Here is a 22,065-nt window from a genome sequence, read left to right on the forward strand (position 1 = left end):
TATACCCTACACTCTATACCCTACACTCTACACTCTATACCATACACTCTATACCCTACACTCTATACCATACACTCTATACCCTACACTCTATACCCTACACTCTACACTTTATACCCTACACTCTATACCATACACTCTATACCCTACACTCTATACCCTACACTCTATACCCTACACTATACACTCTATACCCTACACTCTACACTCTATACCATACACTCTATACCCTACACTCTATACCCTACACTCTATACCCTAAACTCTACACTCTATACCCTACACTCTACACCCTAAGCTCTATACCCTACACTCTACACTCTATACCCTACACTCTATACCATACACTCTATACCCTACACTCTATACCATACACTCTATACCCTACACTCTATACCCTACACTCTACACCCTACACTCTATACCTTACACTCTATACCCTACACTCTATACACTACACTCTAAACTCTATACCCTACACTCTACACTCTATACCCTATAACATACACTCTATACCCTACACTCTATACCCTACACTCTATACCGTACACTCTACACTCTATACCCTACACTCTAATCCCTACACTCTACACCCTACACTCTACACCCTACACTCTATACCCTACACTCTATACCCTACACTCTACTCTCTATACCCTACACTCTATACCCTACACTCTACACTCTATACCCTACACTCTATAACATACACTCTATACACTACACTCTATACCCTACACTTTACACTCTACATTCTATACCCTACACTCTATACCCTACACTCTATACTCTACACTCTATAGCCTACACTCTATAGCCTACACTCTATAGCCTACACTCTATATCCTACACCCTACACTCTATACCCTACACTCTATACCCTACACTCTACACTCTATACCCTGCACTCTATACCCTACACTCTACACTTTATACCCTACACTCTATACCATACACTCTATACCCTACACTCTATACCCTACACTCTATACCCTACACTATACACTCTATACCCTACACTCTACACTGTATAGCATACACTCTATGCCCCACACTCTATACCCTAAACTCTACACTCTATACCCTACACTCTACACCCTAAGCTCTATACCCTACACTCTACACTCTATACCCTACACTCTATACCATACACTCTATACCCTACACTCTATACCATACACTCTATACCCTACACTCTATACCCTACACTCTACACCCTACACTCTATACCTTACACTCTATATCCTACACTCTATACCCTACACTCTATACCGTACACTCTACACTCTATACCCTACACTCTATACCATACACTCTACACCATACACTCTACAGCAAACACTCTATACCCTACACTCTACACTCTATACCCTACACTCTATACCCTACACTCTATACCCTACACTCTACACTCTACACCCTACACTCTATAACATACACTCTATACACTACACTCTATACCTTACACTCTACACTCTATACCCTACACTCTATAACATACACTCTATACACTACACTCTATACCCTACACTTTACACTCTACATTCTATACCCTACACTCTATACCCTACACTCTATACTCTACACTCTATAGCCTACACTCTATAGCCTACACTCTATAGCCTACACTCTATATCCTACACCCTACACTCTATACCCTACACTCTATACCCTACACTCTACACTCTATACCCTACACTCTACACTTTATACCCTACACTCTATACCCTACACTCTAATCCCTACACTCTACACTCTATACCCTACACTCTATACCCTACACTCTACACTCTATACCATACACTCTATACCCTACACTCTATACCATACACTCTATACCCTACACTCTATACCCTACACTCTACACTTTATACCCTACACTCTATACCATACACTCTATACCCTACACTCTATACCCTACACTCTATACCCTACACTATACACTCTATACCCTACACTCTACACTGTATACCATACACTCTATGCCCCACACTCTATACCCTAAACTCTACACTCTATACCCTACACTCTACACCCTAAGCTCTATACCCTACACTCTACACTCTATACCCTACACTCTATACCATACACTCTATACCCTACACTCTATACCATACACTCTATACCCTACACTCTATACCCTACACTCTACACCCTACACTCTATACCTTACACTCTATACCCTACACTCTATACACTACACTCTAAACTCTATACCCTACACTCTACACTCTATACCCTATAACATACACTCTATACCCTACACTCTATACCCTACACTCTATACCGTACACTCTACACTCTATACCCTACACTCTAATCCCTACACTCTACACCCTACACTCTACACCCTACACTCTATACCCTACACTCTATACCCTACACTCTACTCTCTATACCCTACACTCTATACCCTACACTCTACACTCTATACCCTACACTCTATAACATACACTCTATACACTACACTCTATACCCTACACTTTACACTCTACATTCTATACCCTACACTCTATACCCTACACTCTATACTCTACACTCTATAGCCTACACTCTATAGCCTACACTCTATAGCCTACACTCTATATCCTACACCCTACACTCTATACCCTACACTCTATACCCTACACTCTACACTCTATACCCTGCACTCTATACCCTACACTCTACACTTTATACCCTACACTCTATACCATACACTCTATACCCTACACTCTATAACCTACACTCTATACCCTACACTATACACTCTATACCCTACACTCTACACTGTATAGCATACACTCTATGCCCCACACTCTATACCCTAAACTCTACACTCTATACCCTACACTCTACACCCTAAGCTCTATACCCTACACTCTACACTCTATACCCTACACTCTATACCATACACTCTATACCCTACACTCTATACCATACACTCTATACCCTACACTCTATACCCTACACTCTACACCCTACACTCTATACCTTACACTCTATATCCTACACTCTATACCCTACACTCTATACCGTACACTCTACACTCTATACCCTACACTCTATACCATACACTCTACACCATACACTCTACAGCAAACACTCTATACCCTACACTCTACACTCTATACCCTACACTCTATACCCTACACTCTATACACTACACTCTATACACTACACTCTATACCCTACACTCTATACCATACACTCAACACCCTACACTCTATACCATACACTCTATGCCCTACACTCTACACTCTATACCCTACACTCTATAACCTACACTCTATACCTTACACTCTATACCCTACACTATACCTTACACTCTACACCATACACTCTATACCCTATACCCTACAATCTATACCCTACACTCTATACACCACACTCTATACCCTACACTCTATACCCTACACAATACACTCTATACCCTACACTCTATACCATACACTGTATACCCTACACTCTATACCCTACAATCTATACCCTACACTCTATACCCTACACTCTATACCCTACACTCTACACTCTACACCCTACACTCTATAACATACACTCTATACACTACACTCTATACCTTACACTCTACACTCTATACCCTACACTCTATAACATACACTCTATACCCTACACTCTATACCCTACACTCTACACTCTATACCCTACACTCTACACTTTATACCCTACACTCTATACCCTACACTCTAATCCCTACACTCTATAGCCTTCACTCTATAGCCTACACTCTATATCCTACACCCTACACTCTATACCCTACACTCTATACCCTACACTCTACACTCTATACCCTACTCTCTATACCCTACACTCTACACTCTATACCCTACACTCTATACCCTACACTCTAGTCCCTACACTCTACACTCTATACCCTACACTCTATACCCTACACTCTACACTCTATACCATACACTCTATACCCTACACTCTATACCCTACACTCTACACTTTACACCCTACACTCTATACCATACACTCTATACCCTACACTCTATACCCTACACTCTATACCCTACACTATACACTCTATACCCTACACTCTACACTGTATACCATACACTCTATGCCCCACACTCTATACCCTAAACTCTACACTCTATACCCTACACTCTACACCCTAAGCTCTATACCCTACACTCTATACCCTACACTCTATACCCTACACTCTATACCCTACACTCTATACCCTACACCCTACGCTCTATACGCTACACTCTATACCCTACACTATACACTCTATACCCTACACTCTACACTGTATACCATACACTCTATGCCCCACACTCTATACCCTAAACTCTACACTCTATACCCTACACTCTACACCCTAAGCTCTATACCCTACACTCTATACCCTACACTCTACACTCTATACCCTACACTCTATACCCTACACCCTACGCTCTATACGCTACACTCTATACCCTACACTCTACACTCTACACTGTATACCATACACTCTATGCCCCACACTCTATACCCTAAACTCTACACTCTATACCCTACACTCTACACCCTAAACTCTATACCATACACTCTATACCCTACACTCTACACTCTATACCCTACACTCTACACTCTATACCCTACACTCTACACTCTATACCCTACACTCTATACCATACACTCTATACCCTACACTCTACACTCTATACCCTACACTCTATACCCTACACTCTACACTCTATACCCTACACTCTATACCCTACACTCTATACCATACACTCTATACCATATACTCTATACCCTACACTCTATACCCTACACTCTACACTACACTCTACACTATATACCCTACACATTATACCCTAAACTCTATACCCTACACTCTACACTCTATACCCTACACTCTACACCCTGCACTCTGTACCCTACACTCTATACCCTACACTCTACACTCTGTACCCTACACTCTATACCCTACACTCTATACCCTACACTCTATACCCTACACTCTATACCCTACACTCTACACTCTATACCCTACACTCTATACCATACACTCTACACCCTACACTCTATACCATACACTCTATACCCTACACTTTACACTCTATACCCTACACTCTATACCATACACTCTACACTTTATACCCTACACTCTATACCATACACACTATACCCTACACTCTGTACCCTACACTCTATACCCTACACTCTATACCCTACACTCTAATCCCTACACTCTAATCCCTACACTCTAATCCCTACACTCTAATCCCTACACTCTAATCCCTACACTCTATACCCTACACTCTATACTCTACACTCTACACTCTATACCCTACACTCTAATCCCTACACTCTAATCCCTACACTCTACACTCTATACCCTACACTCTATACCCTACACTCTATACCCTACACTCTACACTCTATACCCTACACTCTATACCCTACACTCTACACTCTATACCCTACGCTCTATACCCTACACTCTATAAAATACACTCTATACCCTACACTCTACACTCTATACCATACACTCTATACCCTACACTCTATACCATACACTCTATACCCTACACTCTATACCCTACACTCCACACCCTACACTCTATACCTTACACTCTATACCCTACACTCTAAAATCTATACCCTACACTCTATACCCTACACTCTATACCCTATACCCTACACTCTATACACTACACTCTATACCATACACGCTATACTCTATACCCTACACTCTATACCATACACTCTAAATCCTACACTCTACACCACTCTACACCCCACACTCTACACCCTACACCCTACAATCTATACCCTACACTCTACACCATACACTCTATACCCTATACCCTATACCCTACAATCTATACCCTACACTCTATACCCTACACTCTATACTCTACACTCTATAGCCTACACTCTATAGCCTACACTCTATAGCCTACACTCTATATCCTACACCCTACACTCTATACCCTACACTCTATACCCTACACTCTACACTCTATACCCTACACTCTATACCCTACACTCTACACTCTATACCCTACACTCTATACCCTACACTCTAGTCCCTACACTCTACACTCTATACCCTACACTCTATACCCTACACTCTACACTCTATACCATACACTCTATACCCTACACTCTATACCCTACACTCTACACTTTACACCCTACACTCTATACCATACACTCTATACCCTACACTCTATACCCTACACTCTATACCCTACACTATACACTCTATACCCTACACTCTACACTGTATACCATACACTCTATGCCCCACACTCTATACCCTAAACTCTACACTCTATACCCTACACTCTACACCCTATGCTCTATACCCTACACTCTATACCCTACACTCTATACCCTACACTCTATACCCTACACCCTACGCTCTATACGCTACACTCTATACCCTACACTATACACTCTATACCCTACACTCTACACTGTATACCATACACTCTATGCCCCACACTCTATACCCTAAACTCTACACTCTATACCCTACACTCTACACCCTATGCTCTATACCCTACACTCTATACCCTACACTCTATACCCTACACTCTATACCCTACACCCTACGCTCTATACGCTACACTCTATACCCTACACTATACACTCTATACCCTACACTCTACACTGTATACCATACACTCTATGCCCCACACTCTATACCCTAAACTCTACACTCTATACCCTACACTCTACACCCTAAGCTCTATACCCTACACTCTATACCCTACACTCTACACTCTATACCCTACACTCTATACCCTACACCCTACGCTCTATACGCTACACTCTATACCCTACACTCTACACTCTACACTGTATACCATACACTCTATGCCCCACACTCTATACCCTAAACTCTACACTCTATACCCTACACTCTACACCCTAAACTCTATACCATACACTCTATACCCTACACTCTACACTCTATACCCTACACTCTACACTCTATACCCTACACTCTACACTCTATACCCTACACTCTATACCATACACTCTATACCCTACACTCTATACCCTACACTCTACCCTACACTCTACACTATATACCCTACACACTATACCCTAAACTCTATACCCTACACTCTACACTCTATACCCTACACTCTACACCCTGCACTCTGTACCCTACACTCTATACCCTACACTCTACACTCTATACCCTACACTCTATACCCTACACTCTATACCCTACACTCTATACCCTACACTCTACCCTACACTCTACACTATATACCCTACACACTATACCCTAAACTCTATACCCTACACTCTACACTCTATACCCTACACTCTACACCCTGCACTCTGTACCCTACACTCTATACCCTACACTCTACACTCTGTACCCTACACTCTATACCCTACACTCTATACCCTACACTCTATACCCTACACTCTATACCCTACACTCTACACTCTATACCCTACACTCTATACCATACACTCTACACCCTACACTCTATACCATACACTCTATACCCTACACTTTACACTCTATACCCTACACTCTATACCATACACTCTACACTTTATACCCTACACTCTATACCATACACACTATACCCTACACTCTATACCCTACACTCTATACCCTACACTCTAATCCCTACACTCTAATCCCTACACTCTAATCCCTACACTCTAATCCCTACACTCTATACCCTACACTCTATACTCTACACTCTACACTCTATACCCTACACTCTAATCCCTACACTCTAATCCCTACACTCTACACTCTATACCCTACACTCTATACCCTACACTCTATACCCTACACTCTACACTCTATACCCTACACTCTATACCCTACACTCTACACTCTATACCCTACACTCTATACCCTACACTCTATAAAATACACTCTATATCCTACACTTTACACTCTATACCATACACTCTATACCCTACACTCTATACCATACACTCTATACCCTACACTCTATACCCTACACTCCACACCCTACACTCTATACCTTACACTCTATACCCTACACTCTAAAATCTATACCCTACACTCTATACCTTACACTCTATACCCTATACCCTACACTCTATACACTACACTCTATACCATACACGCTATACTCTATACCCTACACTCTATACCATACACTCTAAATCCTACACTCTACACCACTCTACACCCCACACTCTACACCCTACACCCTACACTCTATACCCTACACTCTACACCATACACTCTATACCCTATACCCTACAATCTATACCCTACACTCTATACCCTACACTCTATACCCTACACTCTATACCCTACACTCTACACTCTATACCCTACACTCTATACCATACACTGTATACCCTACACTCTATACCCTACACTCTACACTCTATATCCTACACTCTATACCTTACACTTTACACTCTACACCCTACACTCTACATTCTATACCCTACACTCTAAACTCTACACTCTATAGCCTACACTCTATACCCTACACTCTATACCCTACACTCTACACTTTATACCCTACACTCTATACCATACACTCTATACCCTACACTCTACACCCTAAGCTCTATACCATACACTCTATACCCTACACTCTATACCCTACACTCTATACCCTACACTCTATACCATACACCCTACGCTCTATACGCTACACTCTATAACCTACACTCTATACCCTACACTCTATACCCTACACTCTACACTTTATACCCTACACTCTATTCCATACACTCTATACCCTACACTCTATACCCTACACTCTATACCCTACACTCTATACCCTACACTATATACCCTACACCCTACGCTCTATACGCTACACTCTATAACCTACACTCTATACCCTACACTCTATGCCCTAAACTCTACACTCTATACCCTACACTCTACACCCTAAGCTCTATACCCTACACTCTATACCCTACACTCTATACCCTACACTCTATACCCTACACCCTATACCCTACACCCTACGCTCTATACGCTACACTCTATACCCTACACTATACACTCTATACCCTACACTCTACACTGTATACCATACACTCTATGCCCCACACTCTATACCCTAAACTCTACACTCTATACCCTACACTCTACACCCTAAGCTCTATACCCTACACTCTATACCCTACACTCTACACTCTATACCCTACACTCTATACCCTACACCCTACGCTCTATACGCTACACTCTATACCCTACACTCTACACTGTATACCATACACTCTATGCCCCACACTCTATACCCTAAACTCTACACTCTATACCCTACACTCTACACCCTAAACTCTATACCATACACTCTATACCCTACACTCTACACTCTATACCCTACACTCTACACTCTATACCCTACACTCTACACTCTATACCCTACACTCTATACCATACACTCTATACCCTACACTCTACACTCTATACCCTACACTCTATACCCTACACTCTATACCCTACACTCTACACTCTATACCCTACACTCTATACCCTATACTCTACACTCTATACCCTACACTCTATACCCTACACTCTATACCATACACTCTATACCATATACTCTATACCCTACACTCTATACCCTACACTCTACACCCTACACTCTATACCCTACACTCTACACTCTATACCCTACACTCTATACCCTACACTCTATACCCTACACTCTATACCCTACACTCTATACCCTATACCCTACACTCTATACACTACACTCTATACCATACACGCTATACTCTATACACTACACTCTATACCATACACTCTAAATCCTAAACTCTACACCACTCTACACCCCACACTCTACACCCTACACCCTACACTCTATACCCTACACTCTACACCATACACTCTATACCCTATACCCTATACCCTACAATCTATACCCTACACTCTATACCCTACACTCTATACCCTACACTCTATACCCTACACTCTACACTCTATACCCTACACTCTATACCATACACTGTATACCCTACACTCTATACCCTACACTCTACACTCTATATACTACACTCTATACCCTACACTTTACACTCTACACCCTACACTCTACATTCTATACCCTACAGTCTAAACTCTACACTCTATAGCCTACACTCTATACCCTACACTCTATACCCTACACTCTACACTTTATACCCTACACTCTATACCATACACTCTATACCCTACACTCTATACCCTACACTATACATTCTATACCCTACAGTCTAAACTCTACACTCTATAGCCTACACTCTATACCCTACACTCTATACCCTACACTCTACACTTTATTCCCTACACTCTATACCATACACTCTATACCCTACACTCTATACCCTACACTATACACTCTATACCCTACACTCTACACTGTATACCATACACTCTATGCCCCACACTCTCTACCCTAAACTCTATATTCTATACCCTACACTCTACACCCTAAGCTCTATACCATACACTCTATACCCTACACTCTATACCCTACACTCTATACCATACACTCTATACCCTACACCCTACGCTCTATACGCTACACTCTATAACCTACACTCTATACCCTACACTCTATACCCTACACTCTTCACTTTATACCCTACACTCTATACCATACACTTTATACCCTACACTCTATACCCTACACTCTATACCCTACACTATACACTCTATACCCTACACTCTACACTGTATACCATACACTCTATGCCCCACACTCTATACCCTAAACTCTACACTCTATACCCTACACTCTACACCCTAAGCTCTATACCCTACACTCTATACCCTACACTCTACACTCTATACCCTACACTCTTTACCCTACACCCTACGCTCTATACGCTACACTCTATACCCTACACTCTACACTCTACACTGTATACCATACACTCTATGCCCCACACTCTATACCCTAAACTCTACACTCTATACCCTACACTCTACACCCTAAACTCTATACCATACACTCTATACCCTACACTCTACACTCTATACCCTACACTCTACACTCTATACCCTACACTCTACACTCTATACCCTACACTCTATACCATACACTCTATACCCTACACTCTACACTCTATACCCTACACTCTATACCCTACACTCTATACCATACACTCTATACCATATACTCTATACCCTACACTCTATACCCTACACTCTACACCCTACACTCTATACCCTACACTCTACACTCTATACCCTACACTCTATACCCTACACTCTATACCCTACACTCTATACCCTACACTCTACACTCTATACCCTACACTTTACACTATATACCCTACACACTATACCCTAAACTCTATACCCTACACTCTACACTCTATACCCTACACTCTACACCCTGCACTCTGTACCCTACACTCTATACCCTACACTCTACACTCTGTACCCTACACTCTATACCCTACACTCTATACCCTACACTCTATACCCTACACTCTATACCCTACACTCTACACTCTATACCCTACACTCTATACCATACACTCTACACCCTACACTCTATACCATACACTCTATACCCTACACTTTACACTCTATACCCTACACTCTATACCATACACTCTACACTTTATACCCTACACTCTATACCATACACACTATACCCTACACTCTATACCCTACACTCTATACCCTACACTCTATACCCTACACTCTAATCCCTACACTCTAATCCCTACACTCTAATCCCTACACTCTAATCCCTACACTCTAATCCCTACACTCTAATCCCTACACTCTATACCCTACACTCTATACTCTACACTCTACACTCTATACCCTACACTCTAATCCCTACACTCTAATCCCTACACTCTACACTCTATACCCTACACTCTATACCCTACACTCTATACCCTACACTCTACACTCTATACCCTACACTCTATACCCTACACTCTACACTCTATACCCTACACTCTATACCCTACACTCTATAAAATACACTCTATACCCTACACTCTACACTCTATACCATACACTCTATACCCTACACTCTATACCCTACACTCCACACCCTACACTCTATACCTTACACTCTATACCCTACACTCTAAAATCTATACCCTGCACTCTATACCCTACATTCTATACCCTATACCCTACACTCTATACACTACACTCTATACCATACACGCTATACTCTATACCCTACACTCTATACCATACACTCTACATCCTACACTCTACACCACTCTACACCCCACACTCTACACCCTACACCCTACACTCTATACCCTACACTCTACACCATACACTCTATACCCTATACCCTATACCCTACAATCTATACCCTACACTCTATACCCTACACTCTATACCGTACACTCTATACCCTACACTCTACACTCTATACCCTACACTCTATACCATACACTGTATACCCTACACTCTATACCCTACACTCTACACTCTATATCCTACACTCTATACCCTACACTTTACACTCTACACCCTACACTCTACATTCTATACCCTACACTCTAAACTCTACACTCTATAGCCTACACTCTATACCCTACACTCTATACCCTACACTCTACACTTTATACCCTACACTCTATACCATACACTCTATACCCTACACTCTACACTTTATACCCTACACTCTATACCATACACTCTATACCCTACACTCTATACCCTACACTATACACTCTATACCCTACACTCTACACTGTATACCATACACTCTATGCCCCACACTCTCTACCCTAAACTCTACATTCTATACCCTACACTCTACACCCTAAGCTCTATACCATACACTCTATACCCTACACTCTATACCCTACACTCTATACCCTACACTCTATACCCTACACCCTACGCTCTATACGCTACACTCTATAACCTACACTCTATACCCTACACTCTATACCCTACACTCTACACTTTATACCCTACACTCTATACCATACACTCTATACCCTACACTCTATACCCTACACTCTATACCCTACACTCTATACCCTACACCCTACGCTCTATACGCTACACTCTATAACCTACACTCTATACCTTACACTCTATACCCTAAACTCTACACTCTATACCCTACACTCTACACCCTAAGCTCTATACCCTACACTCTATACCCTACACTCTATACCCTACACTCTATACCCTACACTCTATACCCTACACCCTACGCTCTATACGCTACACTCTATACCCTACACTATACACTCTATACCCTACACTCTACACTGTATACCATACACTCTATGCCCCACACTCTATACCCTACACTCTACACCCTAAGCTCTATACCCTACACTCTATACCCTACACTCTACACTCTATAACCTACACTCTATACCCTACACTATACACTCAATACCCTACACTCTATACCCTACACTCTATACCCTGCACTATACACTCTATACCCTACACCCTACACTCTACACCCTACACTCTACACCCTACACTCTACACTCTATACCCTACACTCTACACCCTGCACTCTGTACCCTACACTGTACACTCTTTACCCTACACTCTATACCCTACACTCTATACCCTACACTCTACACTCTATACCTTACACTCTATACCCTACACTCTATACCCTACACTCTAAACTCTATACCCTACACTCTATAACATACACTCTATACCCTACACTATATACCCTACACTCTATACCCTACACTCTATACCATACACTCTACACCCTACACTCTATACCATACACTCTACACCATACACTCTATAGCATACACTCTATACCCTACACTATACACTCAATACCCTACACTCTATACCCTACACTCTATACCCTGCACTATACACTCTATACCCTACACTCTACACTTTATACCCTACACTCTATACCCTACACTCTATACCCTACACTCTACAACCTGCACTCTATACCCTACACTCTATACCCTACACTCTATACCCTACACTCTACAACCTGCACTCTATACCCTACACTCTATACCCTACACTCTACACTGTATACCATACACTCTATGCCCCACACTCTATACCCTAAACTCTACACTCTATACCCTACACTCTACACCCTAAGCTCTATACCATACACTCTATACCCTACACTCTACACTCTATACCCTACACTCTACACCCTACACTCTATACCCTACACCCTACGCTCTATAAGCTACACTCTATACCCTACACTCTATACCCTACACTCTATACCCTACACTCTATACCCTACACTCTAAACTCTATACCCTACACTCTACACTCTATACCCTACACTCTATAACATACACTCTATACCCTACACTCTATACCCTACACTCTATACCATACACTCTACACCCTACACTCTAATCCCTACACCCTACACTCTATACCCTACACTCTATACCCTACACGCTATACCCTACACTCTACACCCTACACTCTACACTCTACACCCTACACTCTATACCCTACACTCTATACCTTACACTCTATACCCTACACCCTACACTCTACACCCTACACTCTATACCCTACACTCTACACCATACACTCTACACTCTATACCCTACCCTCTACACCCTGCACTCTGTACCTTACACTCTACACTCTTTACCCTACACTCTATACCCTACACTCTATACCCTACACTCTATACCCTACACTCTACACCCTACACTCTACACTTTATACCCTACACTCTATACCATACACTCTATACCCTACACTCCATACCCTACACTCTACACTTTATACCCCACACTCTATACCATACACTCTATACCCTACACTCTACACCTTACACTCTATACCCTACATTCTATCCCCTACACTCTACACTCTATACCCTACACTCTACACTCTACTCTATTCCCTACACTCTATACCCTACACTCTACACTCTATACCCTACACTCTACACCCTACACTCTATACCCTACACTCTATACCCTACACTCTATACCCTACACTCTAATCCCTACACTCTATACCCTACACTCTATACCATACACTCTACACCCTACACCCTACACTCTACACCCTACACTCTATACCCTATACCCTACACTCTATACCCTACACTCTATACCCTACACTATACACTCTATACCCTACACTCTACGCTTTATACCCTACACTCTATACCCTACACTCTATACCCTACACTCTATACCCTACACTCTACACCCTACACTCTACACCCTACACTCTAATCCCTACACTCTAATCCCTACACCCTACACTCTATACCCTACACTCTATACCCTACACTCTACACCCTACACTCTACACTCTACACCCTACACTCTATACCCTACACTCTATACCCTACACTCTATACCCTACACCCTACACGCTACACCCTACACTCTATACCCTACACTCTACACTCTATACCCTACACTCTACACCCTGCACTCTGTACCCTACACTCTACACCCTACACTCTATACCCTACACTCTATACCCTACACTCTATACCCTACACCCTACACTCTACACCCTACACTCTATACACTACACTCTACACTTTATACCCTACACTCTATACCATACACTCTATACCCTACACTCTACAACCTGCACTCTATACCCTACACTCTATACCCTACACTCTACACTCTATACCCTACACTCTATACCCTACACTCTTTACCCTACACTCTACACTCTATACCCTACACTCTATACCCTACAGTCTACACTTTATACCCTACACTCTATACCATACACTCTATACCCTACACTCCATACCCTACACTCTACACTTTATACCCCACACTCTATACCATACACTCTATACCCTACACTCTACACCTTACACTCTATACCCTACATTCTATCCCCTACACTCTACACTCTATACCCTACACTCTACACTCTACTCTATACCCTACACTCTATACCCTACACTCTACAATCTATACCCTACACTCTACACCCTACACTCTATACCCTACACTCTATACCTACACTCTAATCCCTACACTCTATACCCTACACTCTATACCCTACACTCTATACCCTACACTCTATACCCTACACTCTATACCCTACACTCTAAACTCTATACCCTACACTCTACACTCTATACCCTACACTCTATAACATACACTCTATACCCTACACTCTATACCCTACACTCTATACCATACACTCTACACCCTACACTCTAATCCCTACACCCTACACTCTATACCCTACACTCTATACCCTACACGCTATACCCTACACTCTACACCCTACACTCTACACTCTACACCCTACACTCTATACCCTACACTCTATACCTTACACTCTATACCCTACACCCTACACTCTACACCCTACACTCTATACCCTACACTCTACACCATACACTCTACACTCTATACCCTACCCTCTACACCCTGCACTCTGTACCTTACACTCTACACTCTTTACCCTACACTCTATACCCTACACTCTATACCCTACACTCTATACCCTACACTCTACACCCTACACTCTACACTCTATACCCTACACTCTATACCCTACACCCTACACTCTACACCCTACACTCTACACCCTACACTCTACACTCTATACCCTACACTCTACACCCTGCACTCTGTACCCTACACTGTACACTCTTTACCCTACACTCTATACCCTACACTCTATACCCTACACTCTACACTCTATACCTTACACTCTATACCCTACACTCTATACCCTACACTCTAAACTCTATACCCTACACTCTATAACATACACTCTATACCCTACACTATATACCCTACACTCTATACCCTACACTCTATACCATACACTCTACACCCTACACTCTATACCATACACTCTACACCATACACTCTATAGCATACACTCTATACCCTACACTATACACTCAATACCCTACACTCTATACCCTACACTCTATACCCTGCACTATACACTCTATACCCTACACTCTACACTTTATACCCTACACTCTATACCCTACACTCTATACCCTACACTCTACAACCTGCACTCTATACCCTACACTCTATACCCTACACTCTATACCCTACACTCTACAACCTGCACTCTATACCCTACACTCTATACCCTACACTCTACACTGTATACCATACACTCTATGCCCCACACTCTATACCCTAAACTCTACACTCTATACCCTACACTCTACACCCTAAGCTCTATACCATACACTCTATACCCTACACTCTACACTCTATACCCTACACTCTACACCCTACACTCTATACCCTACACCCTACGCTCTATAAGCTACACTCTATACCCTACACTCTATACCCTACACTCTATACCCTACACTCTATACCCTACACTCTAAACTCTATACCCTACACTCTACACTCTATACCCTACACTCTATAACATACACTCTATACCCTACACTCTATACCCTACACTCTATACCATACACTCTACACCCTACACTCTAATCCCTACACCCTACACTCTATACCCTACACTCTATACCCTACACGCTATACCCTACACTCTACACCCTACACTCTACACTCTACACCCTACACTCTATACCCTACACTCTATACCTTACACTCTATACCCTACACCCTACACTCTACACCCTACACTCTATACCCTACACTCTACACCATACACTCTACACTCTATACCCTACCCTCTACACCCTGCACTCTGTACCTTACACTCTACACTCTTTACCCTACACTCTATACCCTACACTCTATACCCTACACTCTATACCCTACACTCTACACCCTACACTCTACACTTTATACCCTACACTCTATACCATACACTCTATACCCTACACTCCATACCCTACACTCTACACTTTATACCCCACACTCTATACCATACACTCTATACCCTACACTCTACACCTTACACTCTATACCCTACATTCTATCCCCTACACTCTACACTCTATACCCTACACTCTACACTCTACTCTATTCCCTACACTCTATACCCTACACTCTACACTCTATACCCTACACTCTACACCCTACACTCTATACCCTACACTCTATACCCTACACTCTATACCCTACACTCTAATCCCTACACTCTATACCCTACACTCTATACCATACACTCTACACCCTACACCCTACACTCTACACCCTACACTCTATACCCTATACCCTACACTCTATACCCTACACTCTATACCCTACACTCTACACCCTACACTCTACACCCTACACTCTAATCCCTACACTCTAATCCCTACACCCTACACTCTATACCCTACACTCTACACCCTACACTCTACACTCTACACCCTACACTCTATACCCTACACTCTATACCCTACACTCTATACCCTACACCCTACACGCTACACCCTACACTCTATACCCTACACTCTACACTCTATACCCTACACTCTACACCCTGCACTCTGTACCCTACACTCTACACCCTACACTCTATACCCTACACTCTATACCCTACACTCTATACCCTACACCCTACACTCTACACCCTACACTCTATACACTACACTCTACACTTTATACCCTACACTCTATACCATACACTCTATACCCTACACTCTACAACCTGCACTCTATACCCTACACTCTATACCCTACACTCTACACTCTATACCCTACACTCTATACCCTACACTCTTTACCCTACACTCTACACTCTATACCCTACACTCTATACCCTACAGTCTACACTTTATACCCTACACTCTATACCATACACTCTATACCCTACACTCCATACCCTACACTCTACACTTTATACCCCACACTCTATACCATACACTCTATACCCTACACTCTACACCTTACACTCTATACCCTACATTCTATCCCCTACACTCTACACTCTATACCCTACACTCTACACTCTACTCTATACCCTACACTCTATACCCTACACTCTACAATCTATACCCTACACTCTACACCCTACACTCTATACCCTACACTCTATACCTACACTCTAATCCCTACACTCTATACCCTACACTCTATACCATACACTCTACACCCTACACTCTATACCCTATACCCTACACTCTATACCCTACACTCTATACCCTACACTCTATACCCTACACTATACACTCTATACCCTACACTCTACGCTTTATACCCTACACTCTATACCCTACACTCTATACCCTACACTCTATACCCTACACTCTACACCCTACACTCTACACCCTACACTCTAATCCCTACACCCTACACTCTATACCCTACACTCTATACCCTACACTCTACACTCTACACTCTACACTCTACACCCTACACTCTACACCCTACACTCTATACCCTACACTCTATACCCTACACCCTACAATTTACACCCTACACTCTATACCCTACACTCTACACTCTATACCCTACACTCTATAGCCTACACTCTATACCCTACACTCTATACCCTACACTCTAATCCCTACACTCTACACTCTATACCCTACACTCTATACCATACACTCTATACCCTACACTCTATACCATACACTCTATACCATACACTCTATACCATACACTCTATACCCTACACTCTATACCCTACACTCTACACCCTACACTCTACACCTTACACTCTATACCCTACACTCTTTACCCTACACTCTAAACTCTATACCCTACACTCTACACTCTACACCCTACACTCTATAACATACACTCTATACCCTACACTCTATACCCTACACTCTATACCCTACACTCTATACCATACACTCTATACCATACACTCTACACTCTATACCCTACACTCTATACCATACACTCTACACCATACACTCTATAGCATACACTCTATACCCTACACTCTACACTCTATACCTTGCACTCTATACCCTACACTCTATACCCTACACCCTACACTCTATACCCTACACTCTATACCCTACACTCTATACCCTACACTCTACACTCTATACCCTACACTCTATAGCCTACACTCTACACTCTACTTTATACCCTACACTCTATACCCTACACTCTAATCCCTACACTCTAATCCCTACACTCTACACTCTATACCCTACACTCTATACCATACACTCTATACCCTACACTCTACACCCTACACTCTACACCCTACACTCTAATCCATACACTCTAATCCCTACACTCTAATCCCTACACCCTACACTCTATACCCTACACTCTATACCCTACACTCTGTATCCTACACTCTATACCATAAACTCTATACCCTACACCCTACACTCTACACCCTACACTCTACACTCTATACCCTACAGTCTACACCCTACACCCTACACTCTATACCCTACACTCTACACCCTGCACTCTGTACCCTACACTCTACACTCTTTACCCTACACTCTATACCCTACACTCTAATCCCTACACTCTACACTCTATACCCTACACTCTATACCCTACACTCTATACCCTACACTCTATACCCTACACTCTACACCCTACACTCTAATCCCTACACTCTAATCCCTACACTCTAATCCCTACACCCTATACCCTACACTCTATACCCTACACTCTATACCCTACACTCTATACCCTACACCCTACACTCTACACCCTACACTCTACACTCTATACCCTACACTCTACACCCTACACTCTACACTCTATACCCTACACTCTACACCCTGCACTCTGTGCCCTACACTCTACACTCTTTACCCTACACTCTATACCCTACACTCTATACCCTACACTCTATACCCTACTTTCTAAACTCTATACCCTACACTCTACACTCTATACCCTACACTCTATAACATACACTCTATACCCTACACTCTATACCCTACACTCTATACCCTACACTCTATACCATACACTCTACACCCTACACTCTATACCATACACTCTACACCCTACACTCTATACCATACACTCTACACCATACACTCTATAGCATACACTCTATATCCTACACTATACACTCTATACCCTACACTCTATACCCTACACTCTATACCCTACACTATATACTCTATACCCTACACTCTACACATTTTACCCTACACTCTATACCCTACACTCTATACCCTACACTCTATACCATACACTCTACAACCTGCACTCTACAACCTGCAATCTATACCCTACACTCTATACCCTACACTCTACACTCTATACCCTACACTCTATAACATACACTCTATACCCTACACTCTATACCCTACACTCTTTACCCTACACTCTATACCCTACACTCTATACCCTACACTCTATACCCTACACTCCATACCCTACACTCTACAACCTGCACTCTACAACCTGCAATCTATACCCTACACTCTATACCCTACACTCTACACTCTATACCCTACACTCTATACCCTACACTCTATACCCTACACTCTATACCCTACACTCTACACTCTATACCCTACACTCTATAGCCTACACTCTACACCCTACACTCTATACCCTGCACTCTATACCCTTCACTCTACACTCTATACCCTACACTCTACTCCCTACACTCTACACCCTACAGTCTATACCCTACACTCTACACTCTATACCTTACACTCTACACTCTATTCCCTACACTCTATACCCTACAGTCTATACCCTACACTCTATACCCTACACTCTACACTCTATACCATACACTCTACACTCTACACTCTATACCCTACACTCTATACCCTACACTCTATACCCTACACCCTACACTCTATACCCTACACTCTATACCCTACACTCTACACCCTACACTCTACACCCTACAATCTATACCCTATACCCTACACTCTATACCCTACACTCTATACCCTACACTCTATACCCTACACTCTATACCCTACACTATACACTCTATACCCTACACTCTACACGTTATACCCTACACTCTATACCCTACACTCTCTACCCTGCACTCTACACCCTGCACTCTACACCCAACACTCTAAACCCTACACTCTACACTCTATACCCTACACTCTATACCCTACATTCTATACCCTACACTCTATACCCTACACTTTATACCCTACACCCTATACCATACACTCTATACCCCACACTCTACAACCTGCACTCTATACCCTACACTCTATACCCTACACCCTACACTTTATACCCTACACTCTATACCCTACACTCTATACCCTACACTCTATACCCTACACTCTACACCCTACACTCTACACTCTACACTCTATACCCTACACTCTA

Source organism: Ranitomeya imitator, unplaced genomic scaffold, assembly GCF_032444005.1.
Source record: "Ranitomeya imitator isolate aRanImi1 unplaced genomic scaffold, aRanImi1.pri SCAFFOLD_51, whole genome shotgun sequence".
NCBI classification, from domain to species: Eukaryota; Metazoa; Chordata; class Amphibia; order Anura; family Dendrobatidae; genus Ranitomeya; species Ranitomeya imitator.